This window comes from Prenolepis imparis, unplaced genomic scaffold (genome assembly GCF_030444845.1).
Source record: "Prenolepis imparis isolate NDT839.2.m4 unplaced genomic scaffold, iyPreImpa1.0 SCAF_4, whole genome shotgun sequence".
NCBI classification, from domain to species: domain Eukaryota; kingdom Metazoa; phylum Arthropoda; class Insecta; order Hymenoptera; family Formicidae; genus Prenolepis; species Prenolepis imparis.
The window spans coordinates 7,513,556-7,540,880 of NW_028141162.1; the positions used below are offsets into that span (position 1 = coordinate 7,513,556).

Sequence of the window (27,325 nt, forward strand, 5' to 3'; positions counted from 1 at the left end):
TTTAAATGTCATTGTATTTACAGATACTTTGTTTTGAAAAATTTCTCAATAACTTTCCCAACAAATTATGAAACATATCATTCAAAAATTTTAGTTTAATTTTATTGTCAAAATTTAAAAATAAAGTTTTATAGTCTCGAAATTAAAAATTATTATATTTAAAATTATATTTAGAAACGACATACTATGTTCAGGAAATAAATCAATAATAATATTTTTGCGAGAAAAAAGAAGGCACACATATTATCAGTGATCAGATTCAGAAATCAATAGATGCATGCATAAAACGAAACAATAATAATACTACTGCTACCAGGACCTCATATACATATATAACTAAAATAAAAAATAATATATTATAAAAGTATTAAATTATTAAAATTATTTAATTAGAATTTTTTCCTCATTCTCTTTTTCTCCTTTGTTCTTTTGGCGTTAAATAAATTGTTTAACAAACAATAATTTATTAAAAGATTTTAATTACAAGTTTGCTGATCAAATTTAATATTGTTAACCACTTGCGAACGTTTAATTCAATTTTTGCGCGCACATGTGCATTCGCGATGGGCGAACGAAGAAGTTGCTCCTTAATCGTCTGCACTAAAGGCTACTCTTGATCGTAGCGCGGTGACTTATAACGGGCCGTTCGATGTAATCTCCTTATCGTAAAGCTCGGATTAAAAGGGACAAAAAGCCTGGTCATGCTTGACTTGAAAACTTGGCCTTGCCGCCGCGTAATTTCCGGGACGCGAAGTTTTTCCGCGCGGATTGCGAGCGATCTTGAAAATAGATGCGATTATTTGTGGGAGAGCGTGCGATTAATCGAGCGAGCGGAAGTTCGATGGGCGGACTGCACATTGCCCGCTGTTTTGCGTTCTTGCGAAAGGAGCATTCATTAAATCGTTGCACGCATGGCCGGTGACTTCGAATTCATATATTATTTTCCCGAATGATTTTATCGACTTTTCTTACTCTTACTAATTAATAAAGATTAAATTAATGGAAAAATATATTTTTAGCATAAAAACAAGAAGATTTTTATAATTTATCTGATAATATTAAATATATAATGATAATGCAATGCAGTTAAAAAATTGAAATTAATGGCTATATATTTAAATGCGGATTGTATAAATGTATAGTCGTTATATATAATTAGAGCGAATGCATTGTGCATATGCATGCTCATTTATGGCGAGTGTATTATTGTTATGGCCTTTCTGTTTTATAACTATGGATTTCGCAATATAAAGCTGCTTTCCTGAAATGTGAGCTTCATTCTAAACATTGCAAACTTTTCTTCTATGCCATTATTACGCTTGTTTATTTTTCTCCATTTAGTTTTGCTAGTATATAAATGTATAATTGCATATATTTCTATATACCTATATCACTTTCTTACATTCAATATTATATCGGGAAAACGTTATAAGAAATTATTTTTAATATTCAAGATAAACTTTAGATTCATCTATTTTTATTTTTAAAAATACCTATAATCTAACTATTTAAATCTAACAGATAATCTTAAAATTTCCAATTTAAATCAATTTTACAGCGCGATAGATTGTATGTATTGATTCCAAATAATATTTAAAAAAATAATGCTTCTTCAAATATGTTTTTATAAATATGACATCGTGTACGACTATTTTGAAATCTGTTTCTGCTGCTGTTTTTATTATTAAAATTTTTCTTCAATTTAATACACAATTCGAGTTCTTTGACCGAATACATATTTTTATTTGATACACATATGGTAACCTTTATCGATTCGGTTTCTTTTCTTATCGTTTTAGAGCAAACATTGCTTGCAAGAAGCTATTTGATAAATGGCACTGCGTATAGTGTGGTTGCAGCTACTAAATCGATCGTACAATTTCAAATGTGGATTCTATGTGTTGTTCAACACCGCGCTTGTCTTTTACGAAAAATGAACAACATTCGTAAACATAAGTGAAATGCAACTCGTCCGTATAAGACTCACTAAAGAAAAACTTCCAGTCGTTAATTCCAATCGTAAATCCACATTTTTTAAACATACATTTCTCAGATTTATGAAGCACTAAACATAATTAAAAATTTAAGAGAATTAATCTTAATAAAAATCTATATTTATAATTGTCATTATAAATGTTTCTACGTTTGGAGACAGATTATTTGTAACACTAGAACAACACAAGCGCGCACTACGCGCACGTCATTTTTCGGTTTTATGTTTAAAAAAATGATATATTTTTTTTAAATATAAAGTTTGTTTAAACTCGATTAATATTTTTTCACAGAAATTAGCTGATTAAAGCTTTAATTCGCTAATTAAATTTGAAAATAATAATATGTTAAAAAATTAAAATAGTAATATGTTGTAAATAGTATGTTACAATATCTTATTCTCGATTAATATTTATTGACAGAAATCAGCTGATAACTGTCAAAAATATTAATTGAGTTTAAAGTATTATAATATATTATTTAAAACATATTATTATTTTAAAAATTAATTAGCAAATTAACGCTTTAATCAGCTGATTTCTGTCAAAAAATATTAATAAAGCGAAAATTTGCTAATTAAATATTCTAGTTTACATATTTATATTTATATTGTGTATGTTATAATTTGCTAATTAAATTTTAAAATAATAATATGGTAAAAATTATAAAATAATAATATGTTGTAAATAATGTTATAATACCTTGTTCTCGATTAATATTTTTTCTTTCTAAAGCTATATCTTTTCAAACGAATCTCCTTCGAGTTTTAATGAACTATTATTAAGTGTGTGTGTCATGTATATAGTATCGCGCGCGCGCTATTAGAGTGAAGTTGCCGATGTTGTAGCCTCGGCCATTACCGAAACGCCGCGAGTATCAGGCAGTTGGAGCTGCGTCCCGCTGTGATTAATTAGTAAGCATAATCGTTAGAAACGATTTCTAACCTTTGTATTGTAATATTTATCAATCGCATATCATAATTTCAACGTTAATATGTAGTCGTAAGTGTTCGAAACGCATATTTCACGAAAAATTGGATGCAAAATCTCTTGCCAACATAACCCAACTTAATCTGTTTTCGCGCGCGCGAATGTGTTGCGAACCGTGGATATATTTATCGTTAATTCTAGTTTACATATATAGTTTACATACATGTATATTGTGTATGTTATAATGCGAAATAATAAGATTATTCTAATATGTATGTATTTTATTTGTTACAGGTAGCATTGCAATACACAGTGCGATTCACGCGTCGTGTCGGGAGTGCCGTGTAAAGTTTCGCGTGTCGGGAGTGCCGTATAAAGTATCGGACAATCGTAATTATTCGTATTTACGTAAGTGATTATCGTGAATGCTATGAAGGAGCAATAACGGTCGACCAAGAGAAAAGGAGGAGGCCCGGGGCGGCATTGAAGCAACTGTGAGGTATGCAATATACAAACATTTTTTCTAAACTGCATTGTTGAGATATTCAACACACACATACATATGTACACTGGCGGATCCTGGGAGGTTAACCCCCCCCCCTTGCAAATTAAAAGAAACAGTTTTGCTGAATTTGTTTAAAAAATATAAATAAAGAAAAATAAACATTAAAGAGCTATCGACGTCAGGATCCGCTAGTGTACATATATAAGTATAAGATACACTGTAAATTATACTCATTACGCATTCAAGGAGTTAAGTATAGATAAAGTCAGACATAGGACGAAATGATGAGATAATTTCATTGCACGAAAATAATTAGGTGAAATTCTTTATATCTATATAATATATATATATATATATATATATATATATATATATATAATATATATTATATCTGTATAATACATATTATATCTATATAAGATATATTATATCTATATAATATATATTATATAGATATAAAGAATTTCGCCTAATTATTTTCGTGCAACGAAATTATCTCATCATTTCGTCCTATGTCTGACTTAATCTACACTTAACTCCTTGAATGCGCAATGAGTATAATTTACAGTGTATCTTATACATACAGATTGTATATATATTATATATATATAAAGAATTTCGTCTAATTATTTTCGTGCATGAAATTATCTCATTATTTCATCCTATGTCTGACTTAATCTGCACTTAACTCCTTGAATGCGTAATGAGTATAATTTACAGTGTATCTTATACTTTTATATATATATATATATATATATATATATTTTATATATGACAATTAGTTATTTATTGAAATATTGACAGGTATAAAAGTTAGTTATTTAAAACTTTTTTTATTTAAAATATATTGAATAATTTGTGCAATAATTTTATTTTTGCTTTTGGTAGTAAAAGTAGTTTGGTAGTAAATCAGTTACAAGATGATTAGCTTCTTAGCGATTCATACTGCCTACAGTCTACTTTATTATTCTTCTTATAACAAATTTAAATTTTTAATTTCGCCATTATATTGCGAGCTTGTTAACGATTTTGTAAGGATAATATTTTTGGGGGACAAGTCGCCTGAGAGACTATCTCGCGTATCGACGAAGCGCTGTTATTTCGAACTTGTTCGATATTCCATTATGTGCCAACCATCGAGTCGACTTCTCTTGGGTGCACGTCCATGTATTTCTGAAAACTCGTTTACAGTTACTTACGACGATGGATGAGTCGCGCACTCAAGGCAGAACGTTATCCATACGTCCTCTATAAATTTCACGCGAGAAAAATAAAAACGAACGAGATTGAACGTCGACAGGGTTGCGCTGCTGCTCCCACGCAGTAGTAGTACGAGGCTATCGTTGATCAGACGCTGATAGAATAAGGAGTATAAACGCTGATGATAAACTGACATTTTTACTTTTTATTTTTTATTTTTTAAGGAGCATATATCTGTTATATTATGCTTGAAAATTTTAACTTTTATAGTTATATCTTTTTATACATTATATACACAATCACGTGAAATGTATATAAGATGGAGTGTAACAATTAAATAATTTTAATCTTTAATCTCAAGTTTCTCAAGTTGTAATTACACGATAGATTTGTAAGATTCTAAAGTAGATTATTGGAATTAACTTGAGATGATGCTCGATTGGTGAATTTCACAGCATTACAATTAATAAGACTGAGATTATAAGATTATAATAATCGTAATAACTATCAAGTATTATCGTTCTGCGCTCGGCAGATTATTCGGAAGATGGTACAAACATATTTCATCTCTGGAAATAGCAATGCAGTGCTCTACTGGCGTTCTTGATCAATCAAGAGTCCAGCAAACCCAGAGCGAGTACCGTTGACCTCTCGGGGTTTCATGTCACGACAGTGAGGTCATTTTAGAAGATGAATCTCGAAAATAGTTTCTTGAAAGACGAAGACACGTAACAAAGTGATTTTTTAAAGAGAAGTTTACCACAACTAATGTACTTCCGTGTATCATTATAAGCTAAACTCTATATAATTCTTTAAGAAAAAAGAATTGTAATCATGATTGAAATACACGAATATATAATCCCACTACTCTCTCATAGCCACATTAAATAATGCGGATGATATCGATCGTTTTTCTTGTTCGTGAATATTTAAGTATTATATTAAATATGCGATTACATGCGTCATTGATCGCCACGTGTTACACAAAGGAAACTTTCGAGACGAGGGCACGTAAAAGAACGTCGATTCCCAATCGATGAATCATTCATGCCGGGATCAGATAACGCGCCGCATTTAAAATTCTCATAGCCGATCCGTCCGTTACCGATATAATTCCCTTCTTCCTACGATTCTTCCTATCGTTCTCTCTCTCTCTCTCTCTCTCTCTCTCTCTATCTACCTACCGGGTGCGGGCACATTCGCGCGCGTGCATACGCTGCAGATAAGAACGATTATAAGGTCGCTCATTACCATTTTCCCTCGCGCCGGGGGTGGCCGTTTATGCCGAGAGAATAATAGTGCAATCAAAGTCAACGACAGGCGGATCTTATCGGCGCACGAGGAGCATTTAAATATACCCTCGTTTCATTTTCACGGGATGTTCGCATTCGGTCGCGCCCATATACCGCCGCCGACCCTCGAATTAACCTTCATCTGACGTGGATTTAACACGTGGGTTTATGGGGACGGTTTAGCGCGCCCAACGAGATCGGCACGCGAAATCGATATCGCCGATATAACGGACACTGTCATTCCTCATTTTCATTGTCGTCGATGCGGAAATCAGTTTGCGACATAAACCTCGCGTGTGCGTTAATAAGCCCTATATTTAAATAACGTCCATCGTTATCAAAACCGCGGTGACGGCATTTTAATTCATCACGATAAGGGTTCTACAATAAACGGGTAGCGCTAAGTAATCGCCGCTAAATTCGCGATACCCGGCACGTGAGACTTAAGAAAAAAATAATATAGATCTTACCGGAGCGACGATTTGCGACGTCTCTCTCTCTCTCTCTTTCTCTCTCTTCGTTCGAAGGAACACGTCGCCAATAGCCAGGGAAACCGGGCGATTTCTAGCACGAAAACGAAGCCATTTAGCGGGCCGTAAAAAACCCGGTCGAACCGAGGTGTTAAAACACCTTGAATTGCCGGCGACGCGGAGGATGGAATAAAAACAGCGGGTCGGAGCTATATGAAAGAAGAGAAGGAAAAGAACGCGAGGAGGCAATGAAAATGCCAGGAAGCAGGAGGAAAACGAAGAGGCTCGGCGCAAACTCGAGATAATACATCTCAAAAGAGGTTCGCATGAAACGAAGGTGCATCGCGAGATGCAGCGCCGATCAAAGAGAGCGAAAAGATCTCCCGACGTTGGTAGACACCCGGTAGAAAGCGGCGATAAGCGTTATCCTAGTTAAAGCGAGCTAACTTGCCTAGAGGTAATTACCTGAATGTCGGTGAGGCGAGTTTCGTGGTTTTAGAGGGACGCGCGCGTCGCGAAAGGCTGAGATGAGATAGATTGCGCCGAGTAATCAAAGGCGATCCGTCATCATCAGATACGACCACTGGGGGTGGATGCGACCGCTACTTGCACCCTTGTCTTGGCCGCGCCGTTCGCGTTAAGCGCGTGCATATCACCTACTACACGGTCGGAGCGAAAGGCGTCCTTATCGCCTTTCGTATAGATAAGAACCGGCTCGTATATTTACTATTACATCGCGATGGTCTGGCACAAGCACACGCGCTTCTAATGTGTTAGTCGAATACATATAGTTCTAATTTTTTTATAAACGAATATCTACTAATCGTGCCATTCTGAAACTTAATGACATTATTTAGGATAACGAACATTATTGAGCTAATTAAAATACATTTAGTTTATAACACATTATTTCATTTCACACATTATTTTTATTTACTAATTATTTACCTAATGCCAATCTAAGGCTACAATAATGAAATAATCAATAATCTCAAAGAGCTATAAATAATACGACCTCGCTCTCTTGTTCGTTGCGCGAGAACACGTCAATCCCTCGATACACCGTTCGCATTTTTCTATAGATCGCGCGAACAATGTGGAAACTGGAGCGCGAGATGAAGAAAAATTAGGTTGGCGTTCGCGCTTGGCACGTCTCCTATAAAAACGAGGCGCGGGCGTCGGGATGAATTAACAATCGACGTGCGGGAGAGTAAGTACGTAGCGCGCGCTACTTAGTGTTATTCGCCGAGCATCGAGAGGCAATCAGTCGCGGATCAGGGTCGGTTCTTTCTCCCGGTCGCATGTCTTCATTACCCGCGTACCGCACTGAAAACCGTGGGAGAATAGAAGAGGCAGATCTCTCTCCGGAGGTGCATTGAGGGAGGAGTCGTCACGTAAAGCGGGCGCGTGACCGGACTCGCAAACGATCCGAAGCGAAGCACCATTCGCGGCGCGATCGGCACGGATGCAAAATGTTACAGGCGATCCATTCGCTTCTCGCCCCCCTGTTCCCTTCACCCCCCGCGGAAATACGTTCGTCCCCCGTCGTTACGCGAACGTGGTAGATCGACACTCGTTAAAATCCCGAACGATTCTTGGCGACCCGAGGGAAGCTCTCTTTGAAACGAGCGAAGGTGCGCGACGATTCCCGTTCCTGGATATCGTTCTCGTTGACGAACTATTCCCGCGATTATTTCTGCATGTCGGGTTATCATCCCCTCCCCCCCCCCCTCCCATTTCGTTCTTATCCATCTTAGATGTCTTAGACTCATTGAGATCGAAATTGAGTTGAACGCTAACATTAAGCAGCTCTTTGCTCCTAAATTATTTTTTTTACAATTATAAAAAAATTTATTTAGATAAGTGAGTATTATTTATGTCTATTCATTTTCGTTGTTAATAAGTGAAAATATTTTTAAGCAGTTAATGATGTTAAGATTTCTTTTTTCTATTTGATATAATTAAGAAACCAAACGATCACAAAAGAAAAATGATTTTACATATAATAAATTTAAAAAGATTAGAACAACATAAGCACGCGCGATTTTTCGGTTTTATGTTAAAAAAATGGTATTTAAAAAAAAATAATGTAAAGTTTGTTTAAACTCGATTAATATTTTTTCACAGAAATTAGCTGATTAAAGCGTTGATTTGCTAATTAAATTTTAAAATAATATTATGTTAAAAAATTAAAATAGTAATATGTTGTAAATAATATGTTATAATATCTTATTCTCGATTAATATTTTTTGACAGAAATCAGCTGATAACTGTCAAAAATATTAATCGAGTTTAAAGTATTATAACTTATTATTTAAAACATATTATATTATTTTAACATATTATTATTTTAAAAATTAATTAGCAAATTAACGCTTTAATCAGCTGATTTCTGTCAAAAAATATTAATAAAGCAAAAATTTGCTAATTAAATATTCTAGCTTACATATTTATATTATGTATGTTATAATGCGAAATAATAAGATTATTCTAATATATGTATGTATTTTATTTGTTACAGGTAGCATTGCGATACGCAGTGCGATTCATGCGTCGTGTCGGGAGTGCCGTGTAAAGTGTCGCGCGTCGGGAGTGCCGTGTAAAGTTTCGCGTGTCGGGAGTGCCATGTAAAGTGTCGAACAATCGTAATTATACATTTTTTCGGCGTTTTCGCGAGTATCGTGAGTGCTACGAAGGAGCAATGACAGTCGACCAAGAGAGGAGGAGGCGGCCCGGGGAGGCATCGGGCGACATCGGGGCAACTGTGAGGTATGCAAAATAAAACATTTTTTCTAAACTGCATTGTTTATGAGATATTCGACGCACACATAACATAATTTGAATATTTTGTTTTCAGATCAATGTGTGCTGTACTACAGCTCTGCTATTGTACGTCTCGGTGAGTGAGAAATTGTTTATTTTATAACATTTCTGTAGTGGTAATAGGAGTGTATGTAATATATATATGTTGAAAATATTAAAATAATAATATGTTATAATATCTTATTCGCGATTAATATTTTTTGACAAAAATCAGCTGATAATTGTCAAAAATATTAATCGAATTTAAAATATTATAACATTCCTTTCTAAAAAGGCATGTTTAGTCGATTTTCGCAAGTATTGTTGCATCTTTTCCGCGATGCTAATTGACTGTTTTGATTTGCATTGTGCGTTATATTCGTAGCATTAAGAGGCTGTCATCGCGAGGGTTAGTAGTTTAACAGTTTGTTCAAAATAAAATAAAATAAAATAATATGTTTGAAATAATATATGTTATATCTTATTCGCGATTAATATTTTTTGACAGAAATCAGCTGATAACTGTCAAAAATATTAATCGAGTTTAAAGTATTATAATCTATTATTTAAAACTAATATTATTATTTTATTTAATTTAATTTTAAACAAACTATCAAACTGCTAGCCCTTGTGAACAGCCTTTCAATGTTACGAATAGAACGCACAATCTTGACAGCCAATGAGCATCGCGGAAAAGCGATAACAATAAACTTCGATATATGCGAGTATCGACTTTACATATCTTTTTTAGAAAAGGAAGGAAAAGATTGTTTTAATAAATTTCCTTTGCTTTTTTTTCGTGCCTCGAAAAAATGAATTACTTCTCTTCGTTCTCTTTTTTCTCTTTTTGTAAACAATTTGAAAATGCTATACTTATCCGACAGAACGAAATTCTTACTAATGACTCGATTGTATCAGTATGGCAATTCGCTGTTCAAAGTGCAAGGGAAAAAATATCACGATCGTAATTGAATACTTAAGTTGCGAGTCGAATCCAATTTAAATGCATTAGAGTTTAGGAACTTTCTTATTAACCGGAGCGTTCGTGATCGGGTTCAGAGTGTCATTTGTATTCTGAATATTTCATGCTACATTCGTCAACCACGCGGAATGAAGTGCGCCGGACGTATCTTTTATTTAAACTGAAACTTCGGAAATGTCTCTTTTGTAATCGCTATAGGCGATGACAGTTCCGAAAGAAAAAGAACATAAAAATACGGTCGTTCCGTATTTTTACCGGCACTTGTTGCCGCAGAACTATCTATCTGGACTTAAATCGTTGCCTATCAGCGTGAGGCACCCTCCGCCTGGCTCGAAATAAATTTTGTCACGCACGAAGCTGCGTGAAATTTATCTCTCGAGGGGAACGATGACGCATGAGAGGGAGATCAGCTGGTCACCCGAAAACCACGTAATAGGGGTTAAACGAAACGAAATATCATTTTTCTTTTGCATTGAATCGAGGGTCGTATTATTTCACGTTTAAAAGGAATGTAACGACATTATATCCTACATCACAACGTAAATTTCTCTGTCAACATATATCAGAATTTTAAATATATGCTCGCAGAGAAGTTTCTTTTTCCACTTGTTCTGTTTCTATATAAAAATCAGAGATTGCGGTTAAAAGTAGCGGCCGCACCTGCCGATCAAACTATCTCGCAGAAATGTCACACGATGATGAATATTAAATGTCAACGATATCATTTGAACGTTAGGATGAAACATTTATAATAATGATATTGTTCCTACAATAAATTTTTGCAATTCTGCGAGTTTACGCGTTGAAGGCAAGTATTTCATTTCACGTCCATTTTATCTTACGTAAAAGAAATTATGTGAAAAAGTATAATTCAAAGCAATTAACGTAATCATTCATTGAGCTAAATTAAAACTCTCTCTCTCTCTCTCTCTCTCTCTCTCTCTCTCTCTCTCTCTCTCTCTCTCTCTCTCTCTCTCTCTCTCTCTCTCTCTCTGCAGAGATACAATACAAAATACAATATCATTTACTCAAACGGTTCTATCGCAATCGACGAGCATCAATCTGATCGTAATTTAAATTTGCATCAGCAACACCCCGAATTAAACTTTTATTCGCGATATACGGCGGCTTTTCTGAACGTAAAACGATATCGCCTCGCATAACGCGGGGCTACATTCTTTACGATCCAATATTACGATCAGCGAGCCATAAGCGCATCATCGATCGCAGTATAATCAACTATAAAGAATTTATACTCGTCGCCTCTCGCGTCGATTACAATCACGGTCCATCGGCCATCAACCATCCATCGGCGATTCCGGCGACGTCGGAAACCCGTTACAGTCCCAGCCCGAGCGCACACCTTGTCGACGTCGGCTTTAGACCGTTGAATCTGAATTCACGCGCGGTATCGAAGCATCGCGGCGATTTCATCCCGCTCACGTAGCTCGCTTGCTCGCAACGCAAACCCGCTTTGACATAACGGCCGTTTTCCCTGTCGATATACAAAAGCGCATCTAAAATCTCCTTTTGCTCTTCTATGGACGCTACGGCGGAGTTGGTAGTGGAAACTCAGCGTCGGGCAGAGAAAGCTCAAGGCACCCGTGTTGTTGACGACGCACGAGGAGATTTGATTCGATGTTCCTCGTAGACGAATGGCAATTTCGACCAACGCGTTGTTATTTGCATTTTAAAATCCGCAGGGAATTGCGGCGGATCTGTCGCACGAATAAGAGGACGCCTAGAGAGATTACCTATCTTTTTTTTCTTTAGCTACATTTTATTTAGATCGAAAAAAACACTAGACACGATTTAAATCTGAATCTATACATTTGCACGATCACGTCGATAAAAATTCGGAAAAATTTTATCTCGCGCTAAATTTTATCTAGTAATTTTTTCCTGACCAATCGCGCGATGAAAAATTTATTTATTTTATAGCTCGCAATATAACTCGACGAGCATAAAAATACGTGTGGTGCTTGTACGTAAATATTAGCCTTCTCGAGCATCGAATCGATATCACGCAATACCGTAATTAGAATGCTGTATACGATGAATTATTGGGTAGAAGTGCATTAACTCGAGAAACGGTGCACAATACGTCGAATAATTTACTTTACGCGAATATTTGACAGGAATCGCGCGCGGCTTTCGACGCTTCAGGAATATACACGGATTTCGCGGGCACGAAAACAATAGATTCAATTATTCCTTTTTCCCATGACTGCGATCGCGCACGCGAATGCGAAAACAACGACGATCACCCACGACGACGAGGACAACGCAAAAATTGAATCGCTCGACATGCGACCGAAGTGAGTATCGTTATGCGCTCGATGTTACGCGATATACCGCGTGTGTTGACAGAAACGGCTTGCCTCGGAATCGAGCTTGAACGATGTAACGAGCGTCGTCGTTGTCGGAGTCACGCAGCGTGAACAAAACGTGTCGCTCTTGTGCATTTGCATGCAAACGACGGCGCATTTTTCTCTCCGCGTTTACCGCAAAGGATGACGATCCTCTTCCAGGATTATATAGGCGGAATAATAATACTAGAAGATGCTTAGACGCGCGAAGCCGCGTAAAAAAACATTAACATTAATCGCCGTCACTGTACATAGCTATACAATGTGTTGTAATTTAGATCCAATTGCGGAAATAGCCGGTTCCGGCGAGCTGCGATGGCGGAAGGACTGTGAACTTGTGCTTTATGTAAATTCGACATCTTCGTGTAAATTCGACCAAACTCCCGCGTTGCGCTGCATGATATATTCGCGAGCGATATATCGTTAACTGGGTACATCGTACCTGTGGTACAAGGTGCTTGCACATGCCCGAACACGCGCCACTCGAAAATGCAAAGAGGATTTAATTATTTCTCCGCGTTGTAGGAGCGAACTCAAGCAAACGAAAGGGTGAGTCTCATCCCCTATGGGGTTAATGGCAGTGAAAATAAAAGCGAAGCGCGGAAATTCCGGAAAAAGTCGTCTGATAAAATCATTCTTCGTCAATTCAGATCGTAATATTCACGACAATGCACGCGGTATACTACCGTGTAACAACAGAACAAAGCGATCCATTAGATACGTCCTGCGAAATATTTGTTACGCCGCGTGTTGTATGACCACAAGTGCGACAAACGTCCAATCTGATCTTTATCTTTCATTCGTTACGTCCTGCTGCGTTTGAAACAAGCCTGATATTGCTGTCGCACAAAGGTATAGAGCAGTAACGATATTCTTCACACATAAATTTCACTTAAAACCTTCTATTCAGGATTAATAATAAAGTTCGTACGTACAATATTTCTTTTCTCTTATTGTAAAATTATTGTGAAATTAGTTCGCAATTAAATTCTTTTATTCGCCGATTAAAACATGCGTTTCCCATATATATATATGTATATACGATACGATAAATTGACGAACTTTTCAAAGTTTTAATTAAAATATTCAATACAAGGCAACACGGAAATAGCTCGCTTCCAGACGAGGCGCTACCAAATGGCCGCTACGTAATAAAGTAAAACGCAGCCGGATATGCCGCTCGATTTCACGAGCAGTGTGTTTTGAGGAAGACAGAAACGGGCGCCGTAATACACCGAGAATTTTACGAGGTGGGCGGGATCGATAAGAGAAAATAAAAGGGAGAGTGGGAAATAAAAGGGTAAGAAAACCGTGCGGTAAACTAGTAAAACGTTACGAGAGAGAAACAGAAAAGAAAGTGGGGGTATTTTAGGTAGTTTTACGCTTTTTCCGGTATTTATTGTTTCCGCCAACGCAGCAGGTATGATTTGATTATGCCGGTATATCATAAAAGGAATTACGTTCCGTTTCGAAGATACATTTGCGCCGGATGAAAAATCATTGATCGCATCAATTTCGAGAGTTCGCTCTATTATATTAATGGCTCGAGATTTTATTATCGCAACGTCAGACACACATACAAGTATACTCTTCTCGATTTAAATAGCGCAGACGCGCATAATTCTGCGAGATATAATCGTGAAATTTTTGCTTCTACCTCTGCATACGATATGATATCGTAATCAGAGCCGTATTTTGCTGTAATCCTCTGATTTTTTTCCGCACCCTCTGAATTAAAAACATTATTCGTGCGAAACTTCTTGTCGCGTGCTACCTTGTGGGATAACAATAAATGCTCTTTATTTCTTCGGTATTATCCACTCACGTTTGCGATTCAAAGCACACATACGCACATGCATATACACACACATGTGACAATTTACTTAGCTGATTTACAAATGTGTTTTACTAATTGCCGCTTCGTGCTGCGTGGCCGCAATATTTGCACGCACGTTGCAGGTACGTGCGTGTACTCACATAAGTTTGTTCGCGAAACAGTACGTGCTGAATTTATCTCGCAGAAACATATATATTTCCGTCAATAATTTATATAGTTGAGAAATATTTGAGATACCTTATTTATATCCAGATTTCTCAGATTTTTGAAATGTCATCCAATGAATTATGTAATTTTCTGATATAAGTCAAGTAACATTTGATTTTTTCTTCATATCTTCTAAATAATATTGAAGATTAAAAATATTTAGTCAATCTACTTATTAAACATAATGACAAAAAATTAAATAAAATTAATGAATATAATTTTTTCATATGAGACACTTGATATTTTTTTCTTATTATACCGACATATTCCGTAACGATGATTTTAATTGATGCCACACAAATTAATTAAGTACGCGAGCAGTTCAATGCCTTCTAAAGGCTTCGAAAAAGTGCGACAAATCGATCAGGTCGCGTGTCGCAATATTTCCCGAGTACAACGATGTTTGCACGCTTCCAGCTGCATATCCGATGCAATCGCTTATAAATACATTCGCGACGTTATTAATCATACGGACCGACGGACGAGCGCTAATTGAATGGATCGTCGCCGTTTATTCGGTCGCGTTAATCTAACGATAGCTAATACTAGTAATAACTAACAAACGTGCATTTGAATTCGTATTCGTGCGACCGCTACACGAGGATTAACTGTCCGCTGCAAACCCACCGAATCCCTTTAAAGCCGCCCTACGAAACACCAGGCTGTTACGTGTCGGACCGGTTAAAATAGAGACTGTCCGGCTCTCTGGCCTGGTCCGCGTTTCCACAACGTCGCGTACACGATCGATGACATTATGGCATTTTAATGAGCGTCGCGTGTTAACCAACGAGTGACATTCGGATGCAATTATGCGCGCGTCGTTTGATACTTGCAACGAAGGATGCAGTGAAACGCCGACCGGTACAATCGGTACATCGAAAGAGAATCGCTTTGAAACAAACCATTTGAAATCAAAAAAAGCCTTTAATATATTATTATGATTAGTATTTATTCATATAATGCATAGAAAATACTTGTAAGAGGAATTAAGGATTTTAAAACAAGGAGAGAGAGAAAAGGTCTATACATAGTCGCTATAAAGTATCCTTAAAAACAACGCTATTCAGAGCGATAAACAGAGGAAAATGTGGTCATCAACCTCTTGACGCAGTATAACTCCTGTCGAAGAAAATGACTACCCTTTCTTCTCCACAATCACCCTCGCCTATCACGGGTCGTGTATCTCGAGACATAATGCAACAAACAGACAAGGTAAACGGAATGCGGACGGTGAAATTCGTCGAGTTTACGAAGCATACACAAGAAACACCATACTATAGAGCTGTGAAGGAGATGGATAGACGGATGAAGGAGTGTGCACGCGTATGTGTGTATATGCATATGTGTATGTGTGTGTATGTGTGTGTATATATGTGTGTGTGTGCGTGTGAAGAGAGAAGAGAGCAAACGAGAGACAGGAGGAGAGAATGCGAGAAGAGAGAATACGAACCGGAGGCGAGGGAAAACAGTATAGCCGGTGTTTACACAGCGTTTACCGACCAGGTAATTACCCGCAATACCTCGCACTCTCTCACTCTCTTTCCCTTTCTAACCCTTGGTCCGCGCACTGCGCGAAACGCCTTCAACATCAATCACTTACGGGCGCGATACGGAACTCTGAGCTATACGGCCGACCGCCACGCAAATAGCCTCTGCACAACGAAAAGAAATAGTGGTCGGATGCAACAACCGGCGTACATTGCCGCTGCATGCACCTAGTCTGGCCTGCGTGTCGTTCGTGGGTCGAGTTTTTAGCAACGTGGAGAAACACGAACGTATAGCGACGCTGTATTGCGTTCAAGATCATCGCTCTAGAGTGGATCTTGCAACATTAAGCCGCTTAAAAATAATCCCACCCTCGTTCGCGATAAGAGATTCTTGATAATAGCATTGAAAAAAAATGTCCACGATTACTATAGTGATTAATTGAATGTTTCTGCTCTCTCCCTGTGAATTATAATTCAGGAAAAAGTAGAAAAAATCAAGTATAATATATATCTTATGCGACGATATCACGTCGAAAATTTCAACAATAACCAAGTAGGAGATTAATACGTTACACACGCGGCAATTCCGCCGACACGAGAGCTGTCTGCAGATGTCGCGAGATTTACCGAATACGCTGGTATTCCGCAGGATATAGGATAAAGGAATCCCCGTCGAGCTTAGACGGTATACAAGAAGGAGCTTTTCCTGCTCGCGTTCCGCCACATAGCTACGCAGAACGATATAGCGAATTGAATTTTGAGGAAAAACAATGATACTCGGTTCTTTTATTTATAAACGCTATTTTTCGTGCATATCCCATAGTCTACGTTGGGCTATGTATAACGAATCATTCAATCACGAACATTTTTTTATTATAGTGCATTAACTTCTCTTAACATATAACGAGGATATAACAGCAAAGGCAATGCGATATTATGTTACAATGCACGGCAGCTTAATCTTGTTGATATACCACCAGGTGTATCGCGAGCGAAAATAAAAATATTAATACATCGTCGTAAAATTCTGTTGCACCGAGTAATAAACCTCCTTGTGTTGAAATGCGACGATATTTACAAAGAGAACTTGAACATACTTATCTTTTGATCACGACCGGTTTCATAACGCCGGTGCGTATATATATGTGAAGCGTTAATGAGTTTAATCGACGATCGTTATATTATTTTTTATGCGCGATGACTTTAATGCCGCGTGCTCGCAATGTTATAACGAAGTAAATTGTAATAATGCCGCGCGAGGAATATTGCGCGCTGAAACGTCAGGATTAAAATCTAATCAAGTTTACTGCGGTTACCATTGCAACACGAATTTAATGCGCTACCTGCATACCCCGAAATCCCTATCGGGGCGCTTGTTTCGGTTGACTGAAGAAATCGATATCCCCCGATCGTGAATGAGCTATTTTGAAACTATATTACATCTATCACCGATTGCGGTGAACTCGATACCACACCACACAATATTTCTGCAAGACTAATTTACAGGCAGTGTATTGTAAATAATAGATATTAGGAGACGCGGATGATAAGTATACATGTATACACTATAATTTGAAAAGCGCGGGGAATAAAAAAGAACATTAATTCTTTACGAACGGAGAGAGATCATATATATCCGTGGTCATCCGTCAGTGTCATGCGTTGCAGATAAGGTAAAAAAGCTGCGCGAGGATACAATATACTGCGGTGTGCAGCGCGACAAGATATATATCAGTATAAATATACCAGTATATACTATAGACTACCAGTATATACTATAGAGTATCAGTATAAATATACCAGTACATACTATAGAGTTTTTAAATTAAAGTGTGTTTGCGATAAGTTTTAATGCAATTCCACATACCCCACTTCAATTGGATAATATTATGTCTTGCGATCATGTTAACGCGAAACTTCTGTTTTCTGATATCGATCCTTATTTAGCAATTTATTGGCGAACAAAACTCGACTTTTGGTTTAACCAACAAAGTGGACACGGTAACGGGAGGAATTACGGGTCGAACTTCTTACAGAAGAGTTGGACAAACTTTAATGGCGGTACAAATCTCAGTGAAATGGAGCTATTTCCTGCGAAATCTTGTCGTGTCCGCCCTTATCCATCTTCCGATACACTCACACGTACGTACATACATACACATCACCGAACGGACAATCATCCCTCTCTCTTCGCATTTGGGGAGCCCGTGCCTCGCATGGAAAAAGAACAACTTGGATTAACGTCCGGTTTGCCTAATGGAAGAGAATCTCTCCATTACGGTGGAGACACTCGAGAACCGCTTGACCCTTCAAGCAACCCCACTCTCGAAATTCCGCGTAATACGATGAAACGCCGGAATCCTTTCCTAATTAAATTTCCACCGCTCCGATTAACCCGATATCTCAACTCGATATCGCTGGGCGAAATGTAGGGCAACGTATCTTTCTTTTTTTCACGCTTAGCAGTTTCACCATTTTCTTTCTCTCTCTTTCTCTCAATTCAGGTCAGTCGGCGCTGTTTAATCTACGCGAATTTTTTCATCTCTTTTATTATCTTTTTGCTCACACGGAAATTGTACGGTCATATTTTTTTGCGCGTAATATACGTCGATATACATATATTAAGAGCTAATGCATCGTAGGATGTTAAGTATATTTTTAATTGAGTACACACACACTGTATATAATATTTCACTTCAAAGAAAAAATATTTCAATATCGTAATTACATTGATTCAACGCTTTTGCCTTAATTTTGTAATTAAAACAGAAACGTATACGTATACATATATTAGCGAAGGAGATTTACATTCGTAAGCAAGTGCAAACATATTCAGTCGCGCGTGAGCAGTCTTTCCACGTGGAGACTCATTTTGAGGGGAATTAGCGAAAAATGACTAATTAATGAAGCGCGCGACGTGGCATGACATTTTCGTCCTTTTTTTCGCCATTCCAAAAAAATGTAATAATAAAAATGCAGACTACATCCGCGGAATTTCCCGTTGCTAATTTCAGCATATGTAACATACGCGTGCACCTCGCGCTGACAAAGTTGAATGAGACACACAATAATTAACGGAGTCTCAGTTCATTAGAAATTTGTGTTCGGGATTACTAAAACTTCTGAACCAAAATTCTCAACAAAAAAAAAAAGCAAATAGCAACAATTTTTTAAAATTTGTTGACTAACTGTCCTAATTATGCATAATTAGAAAAATCGTACTCCTTCTGCGCGAACTAACAAGCTATTCCATCTTGAAGTATTAAAATTAAAACCGTTTGACCCTCATGGAATAAATTATGATTAAGTTTCTAACCAGAATTTTAACGAAAATATCGTCGCGGTGATAACAACGGCGGTTAAAAATTTTTGATGCTTTACTACAATAACTATATTCAACCAACATGCAGAGAACATTGCGTCGGAGGTTGGTTATCCGCTTTGATGGACAAATAAAACTGCATGTTTCCAACGACAGTTTACAATGCAGAAACCATTCGTACAAAGACAAAGCTTAAAAATTTGCAAGCTATATAGCATAGCGTACCGTGCACAGCGAATGCTTTCTGCATAGCTGCATTCGAATAAACTGTCAAAAACGCGCGAGTGCAACGACGGCCGCAGACTTCTGCATCGCGTGTTAACGCCGCGCTGCGCCGACGTCCGTATAAAGTGTAACACGACGTTATCCGATTCGGTAGCATAATATTCAATAATGCATACAACTTCGACCGCTTAAATGGTTGCATTTCTACCACTGGTTCCGTACGAAGAGAGCGAATTGCAACTGCGACTGACATAGAGCATAAATTTATATCACATTAGCCGCATTCACACCAATAATATATAAATGACAAATAATGCATGATAAATAGACCAATTTATCATAGTTTACATTCAAAAAAAATCTATCGGCTAATAAACTAGAAACTGTAACATAATTTTTATTGATTATTATGATAATTTAATACAAGATTAATAGGGGTTGAAAATAAACTGAACAAGAGATAATTACATATACTCTTTTTATACCACGAACGATCATGAATTAAATTGCATACGACAGGTAATGCATATTACAAAATAAATTATTATATATAGATGGAATTATCATTATATGCAATACACGTAATATATTCTCATTAACGTTTCTTTTAATAGATTTAATTTAAGCATTGCTCAAAATAATAATTAAAAAAATAACGTGGTAACACACAACTCGTAATAATGAGAATTGCACATATCAAGGTTTCCGTACAACTCGAGAATATTCTTAAAAAATTTAGAAATTAAATGAGTGTAATTACGTAATTGGAACCAGTTTAAAAATATATTTTCACCTCCGTTGCTTTTCACATATTTGGAAACGCGAAGGATTTATTTTATTACTACGACACGCGATGGCATATCACTCGATTATTTAGCTCGCATAATTGGACTGTTATCGATGCTGTCATTAATAATGAGTAAACGCGGTATGAGTAATAACCCGATGCACTGACGTTTTGCAGCAAGTGTGGTTCACGATCGTTCCCAAATTAATTCGCTCAGGAACATGCACGAGCCTCCACATCCGACCGAATATTCGCATGGCTTTATTTCACACCAAGCACTGTATAATGCAAATACGCGTAGAGCACAACTCGATGAGATCGAGTTCATCGTCATGTATATTATAATATCATCGGCGTATATCGGACAAATTCAACGAGTTCAAAACGATCCAACAAATTGCCTGGTGTTTACTTGAATAACACATCGATATTCATATTATTTGTTTAAAAGAGGAGACATGATGCTATATTTTTCAATTCTCTGTTTTTATTTTTTAAAATAATTATCGTTCAAAATATAAATACAAATTACAAATTTTTCTCAACCAACTTAAAAAAAATTTAATACGTTATGCATATATGCATGTATTGCAAGAAATGTATGTTTTTCTAAGAACTTTAGCTAGTGTTTTCTCCTCTCCCTACCTCTCTCCGTTCTCTCTCTTTTATAGTTTGTATACAAAATACTTTTTTTGACATCAAACACATTACTTTATGAGGAGAATAACGGAAATACTACGTCGCCAGCATTTCGATTCTTCGTGAAAGAAGCATTAAAGATGAACGTGCTCGACCAAGCATAGACTCTCTCGCGCCATGCAATATTAAATCGTACCGCTGTTGCGCGTTGTTGGCGAACTTGGCCGTTTGATACGCTCTTCTATCTGCCAATACGTAGACACATGCGGCAATTGCTCGGGACAGCCCCGGGTATGCAACTCGGTGAATTGCATCTGCAGCTGACGGCACAAATTTACATTTGTCGCATCCCCCGCGCGAGATGTTTGCTCTCATAATAAATTTTTGCGAGTATCGCTCGTTATGCGATATAGCTGCAGCTGCTATCCTGAACAATCGCCCGCATTTTGACAGAACCGCGTTGCACGTGGCAGTTTAACGAACGCGTGCACTTGCCCGTCGATGATCTATGAGCGAGCCAATTTCGATTGATCTCTCGCGACAGATGCACCCGCTATTATTCCCTCTTTATGTGCCGCTTTTACTTTGTCCGGATGCATCGTTTGTGTACGCATATATAAATCTTTGAAGAGATTAACAAGCGACAGTTATAATTTCGAGGAGAATCTTTTGGAGTCTGGGACATGGTGACGCTTCAACAAAAACTAATGTTGAAGTTTATTAATAATAAAGATAGTATACAATCTTTTATATTAAATCTTAACATATATATACATTAAGATAAAAAAAGAAATAAAAAGATAATGATAATTTCGTTTAATTTCACGTAATGGCTGACGTAATGTCATTTGAAGAACGACGGAAGTTTATTGATCGTGATTCTAATTCTATTTCACGGTGATGTAATTTTCAATAAGTTCCCTCGCCGTGTCGAACAGAGAGCCTCGGAACTGAATCTTCCGCGGTTTCTTCCTTCGAACAAGGAAACGTAGCGTCTTCCACGTTTGTTCTAGAGAGGAAGAAGCTACGATTTAATTCAATCTTTAGAAAGCTGTCAGGTTGAAGCGCTTTATGATAATAGCAGCGACTTCACGATTCTTTTCTTGATGAACGGATATCTGACATAGAGAAATTTCTTTTTCACCGTCGCCGGAAAATCCGTCACGGTTGTATCGAAAAATGCCATCTTTAGAATGGTATATATATATGTATATATACTGGCGGATCCGGGGGGGGGGGTTAAACCCTCCCCCCCTGCAAATTAAAAGAAACAGTCTTGCTGAATTTGTTTAAAAAATGTAAATAAAGAAAAACAAACATTAAAGAGCTATCGACGTCAGGATCCGCTAGTCTATATATATAAGTATAAGATACACTGTAAATTATACTCATTACGCATTCAAGGAGTTAACTATAGATTAAGTCAGACATAGGACGAAATGATGAGATAATTTCATTGCACGAAAATGATAAGGTGAAATTCTTTATATCTATATAATATATATTATATCAATATAATATATATTATATCTATACAATATATATTATATCTATATAATTATATATTATAATACAGATACAAAGAATTTTGCCTAATTATTTTTGTACAACGAAATTATCTCATCATTTCGTCCTATGTCTGACTTAATCTACACTTAACTCCTTGAATGCGTAATGAGCATAATTTACAGTGTATCTTATACATACATATTGTATATATTATATATATATATATACATATATATATATATATATATATATATATATATAAAGAATTTCGCCTAATTATTTTCATGCAACGAAATTATCTCATCATTTCGCCCTATGTCTGACTTAATCTATACCTAACTCCTTGAATGCGTGATGAGTATAATTTACAGTGTATCTTATACTTTATATATACATATATATATATATATATTATATTATATAGATATAAAGAATTTCACTTAATTATTTTCGTGCAACGAAATTATCTCATCATTTCGTCCTATGTCTGACTTAATCTACACTTAACTCCTTGAATGCGTAATGAGTATATAATTTACAGTGTATCTTATACATACATATTGTATATATTATATAGATATAAAGAATTTCGCCTAATTATCGTCGTGCAACAAAATTATCTCATCATTTCGTCCTATGTCTGACTTAATCTATACCTAACTCCTTGAATGCGTAATGAGTATAATTTACAGTGTATCTTATACTTTTATATATATATATATATGTATATATATATAAAATATATATATAAAATATATATATATATATATATAAGTATAAGATACACTATAAATTATACTCATTACGCATTCAAGGAGTTAAGTGTAGATTAAGTCAGACATAGGACGAAATAATGAGATAATTTCGTTGCATGAAAATAATTAGGCGAAATTCTTTATATATATATAATATATACAATATGTGTGTATAAGATACACTGTAAATTATACTCATTACGCATTCAAGGAGTTAAGTGTAGATTAAGTCAGACATAGGATGAAATGATGAGATAATTTCATGCACGAAAATAATTAGGCGAAATTCTTTATATCTATATTATATATATATATATATATATATATATATATATATATATATATAAGTATAAGATACACTGTAAATTATACTCATTACGCATTCAAGGAATTAAGTATAGATTAAGTCAGACATAGGACGAAATGATGAGATAATTTCGTTGCATGAAAATAATTAGGCGAGAAATTCTTTATATCTATATTATATATATATACACTGGCGGATCCTGGGGGGGGGGGGGTAAAACCCCCCCTTGCAAATTAAAAGAAACAGTTTTGCTAAATTTGTTTAAAAAATATAAATAAAGAAAAACAAACATTAAAGAGCTGTCGACGTCGTTGATCCTGGAATAAAAGCTAATCATAAAACCAAAAATATTAAATAAAATAATTTTGCAACCCCCCCCCCCCCATTATCGACGTCAGGATCCGCTAGTGTGTGTGTATATATATATATATATATCTCGAGTTCATATTAAAATGATAATTTATCAATCCTTCGCAAATAACTGTTAAAATGCAGTTTCTCACGTTGTGAAAACATATGATAATCGTTACTTCCAATGTTGATAAACACATATATTGTGTATATGAATGTTAAAACACAAATTAATAATGCAATTCACTCATACATGCATTTCACATCGGAATAAATAGCTTCTATAAAAGGAAAAAAAAAAGAAAAAATGAGGACTCGCTATTATTTCTATCATGATACTTTACTAAACTTAATAAGTAAATATGATATCGGGGAAACCTGGAATCTCATATTTACTTATTAAGTTTAGTAGGGTGACAAGATAGAAATAATAAAATTCAAATAAAAATTAAATTATTGATAATAATAATAAAATAAAATTATCAGAATATATATTGATAAATAATCGATAAAAAGAAAAATAGATACAAGAGAAAAATAGAAACAAGATATAGAAATGTATAAAATGTTAAAGCTTAGAAAAGTATTGTATTTTTCAAAAATGTAAAAATATTGAATGTATGATGAATAACGATCTACGGTATTATATGCTGGTATCGCCAGTATGAACGTAAAATTCGAATAAGAGAACAGCAAAATCAGCATACCCGGAGGCGGTCAAGAGACTCAAATCCACTCCTGCTGGAAATGTTTTCCGCGTTCGTGTCCCTCGCGATTCTCTATCTCCGCGGATATGCCTCCTGCCGCATTCATCCGTGCAGCTTCATGGAGTCTACGTTGAATATATTTTAAATATGAAACGTCAAACTAAAAAGAGAAACAAGGGAGAAATAGAGGGAGAGAGAGAGACCTCGCGGCTATGCAGAAACCACTACCGAAATTCTAGACCGGTCCGTCGCGACGCCACTTCCAGCCTGCTCGCAACCGGGAAAAATACCAAGTATCCAAACGATAGTTTGAATTGCTAAAGGCACTCGCCGACGGTTGTCTGCGCTCCCTTATTATTATTCGGAATATAATAAGTCGGCTGTGTTGATACGGCCGCTGATTCTGGCCGTTTGATATTTGCATACGATCCGGACGGCGCGAGCCGTCACTCGGCGCCCGGTTTTCATTACCTTTCTCTACTCGAGGAGAGAAGCTATCGAGAGAAATTTTCCGCATTTATAATAGACTTTTGTTGCAAACGAGTATATTCGATTAACTAACTTTTTGATAAAATTTCCAAGAAAGGGAAATATAGTAATATATTTAATGTACTTTAACAGGAACTAATATCTCATACGAATGTAATGGTATGTTTAAATTAGAAAAATGAGAAAAAAAGAGAAAGAGGGAGACACGTAATTTTGAAAAAATACAAAATTTATGTTAAGTATGAAATATGTCCATCTCTCCTTCTCCCTCTCCATCATATTTTCGCCGGAGAAAAATTGCCTCCGACTTCCTGAAGCAATATATCAAACTGATACGTAGAAGTACGACACAGACACACTCTCTGTATATATCTGACTTCGTAATGGAATTTAAATAGCTACGGCGGTGACACATCGCGCGGATGGTCATCTTATGGTTCTGCATGCGGTTATAGCGTGAAAAAGAAGAGCGCGCGGCTATACGTATCGTCCGAACGTGCGGAATTAAAGGGCCATTTCGTCGCGGTATCCCGTCGCGTTGCTTCCACTTGCCGCCGCGTTACACCAAAGCGTTACAAGCCGCGTTACGAACAAACGAATGGCCCAACTTTCGAGGAAACAAAGAGTTTGTACGTGCGCTAAATAAAATGGCGAACCGCACTCGTTGGGTGCTTAAAGTGCCTCTCTCTCTCTCGTTCGTTCTCCATCTGAGGGTGCGCTAGCTTGACAATTTTATCTCGTTGAGGGAGAGAGTGTGTCCCTTCGCGAGTTTTGCTCCTATCTGCTCAAGTTTTAAGAAGAAGAGCGCGCGACTGCAATGACTCGTGAAGAAATATTCCCTTGCGTAGAGAGAGAACTCTCCCCCTATTCTTAATTAAAACACCGTCAGCCGGTCCAGCGCCTGCGGGCGAAATATGTCTCTAATACCGATGCGATGTTATAAAGTCGACTCCGCCGTCGAGCCGAGTAATGGCAGGCAGCGAAAGTCGCGATTTTCGCACGGTTTTCCACAATGACGACGACGAAGTCTCGGAATTACTCGAGAGTACGAGAAGAATATTTAGGGATGTAGCGATCTTCCCCGCGCGACAAATATATTCTTTTTTAAACACTCTTAAACTACTGTAATTATTACAAAGATATTTTTAAGCAATTAAGTTTTTCATTATTTTCTTATTTTTTTATTATAACGCGTACATTTTAAAAATTTAATATCGATAAAAATAAAGTTATTAATTAAAAGGTGTGAAAAAAATTAATTTTAACTCTCTTTCGTTCCCTCCTAATATATAATAATTAAATATAATTTCTTGGTCTAACCTTTTCTAGTATAATTAAAAATAAACAAAGTTAAGATAATAATTGTATGTATTAATAATACACACAAAGATCATATTTTTAGCAATAACTTTGTAAATATAAAATAGAAACAGAATAAATGTTTATTTATATTTAATGTAGATTATGGATTAATATCAAGCTAGAAATGTTGAACGTAAAAAGACCAGAATTATTTTTATATATCTCAGTCCTTTAAAACCCTTTTTAGATTAAACGATCAAGATTTGCGGTCAAAATCAGAACTGTCAATCTTTGACGTTTAAGAGCGCTCAAATTTTACCTGATGAAAAGTTTTTATGACGCGAACAGCCGTATGCGGAGCAAAAGAGCGCCTTAGCGCAACATCCATCCGTACTTGATACGAATTGTTGGCAATATCTCGCGGGAGTTATAGCGTTCCCTTTTATCTCGATACTGCCGCGAGGGCGAAACGTACATTTTCCACGACGAAGTAGTAAACGCTGAATGACTTGAGCGTGCAATCAAATCTTTCTACTCGCGCTGCGTCCGAAAGTTTACGCGCGCTAAACACTTTGAGAGGCAAAAGCTTCTCGAATAAAATTGTTATGGAAATTAATTTGAGAGAAAAACATCATTTTCTTTGTAAATGTAATAGTTAAAATGAATTTATAAAAGAAATACGACGGTTATGCAAGATAATAATGTTCAAAGCAATTGGGATATCTTGCCGCAGATAACTTTAACTGAAAAAAGAACTTTATAAATTCTATTTATCACACAGAGCAGGTATTTGAAAAATAGAAGTATTTGAAAAATAAAAAAGGGCTATCGTGAATATGTGCTATTATGCCTCAGAGTAT

The 27,325-nt window shown here is 36.3% G+C and overlaps 2 long non-coding RNA genes across 3 annotated transcripts in view; both read left to right on the plus strand.

Moving 5' to 3' along the window:
* LOC145935755 (uncharacterized) overlaps positions 1-3,354 on the plus strand; it is an 87,598-nt gene extending 84,244 nt beyond the window's left edge. For both annotated transcript variants that reach the window (XR_014425268.1, XR_014425269.1), the window contains exon 7: positions 3,216-3,354. This is a non-coding gene — a long non-coding RNA (uncharacterized LOC145935755). The remainder of the gene's footprint in view (positions 1-3,215) is intronic.
* A 5,559-nt stretch (positions 3,355-8,913) lies between these two features.
* LOC145935756 (uncharacterized) overlaps positions 8,914-27,325 on the plus strand; it is a 126,691-nt gene continuing 108,279 nt past the window's right edge. Inside the window, exons 1-2 of the long non-coding RNA XR_014425271.1 lie at positions 8,914-9,157; positions 9,246-9,287. This is a non-coding gene — a long non-coding RNA (uncharacterized LOC145935756). The remainder of the gene's footprint in view (positions 9,158-9,245; positions 9,288-27,325) is intronic.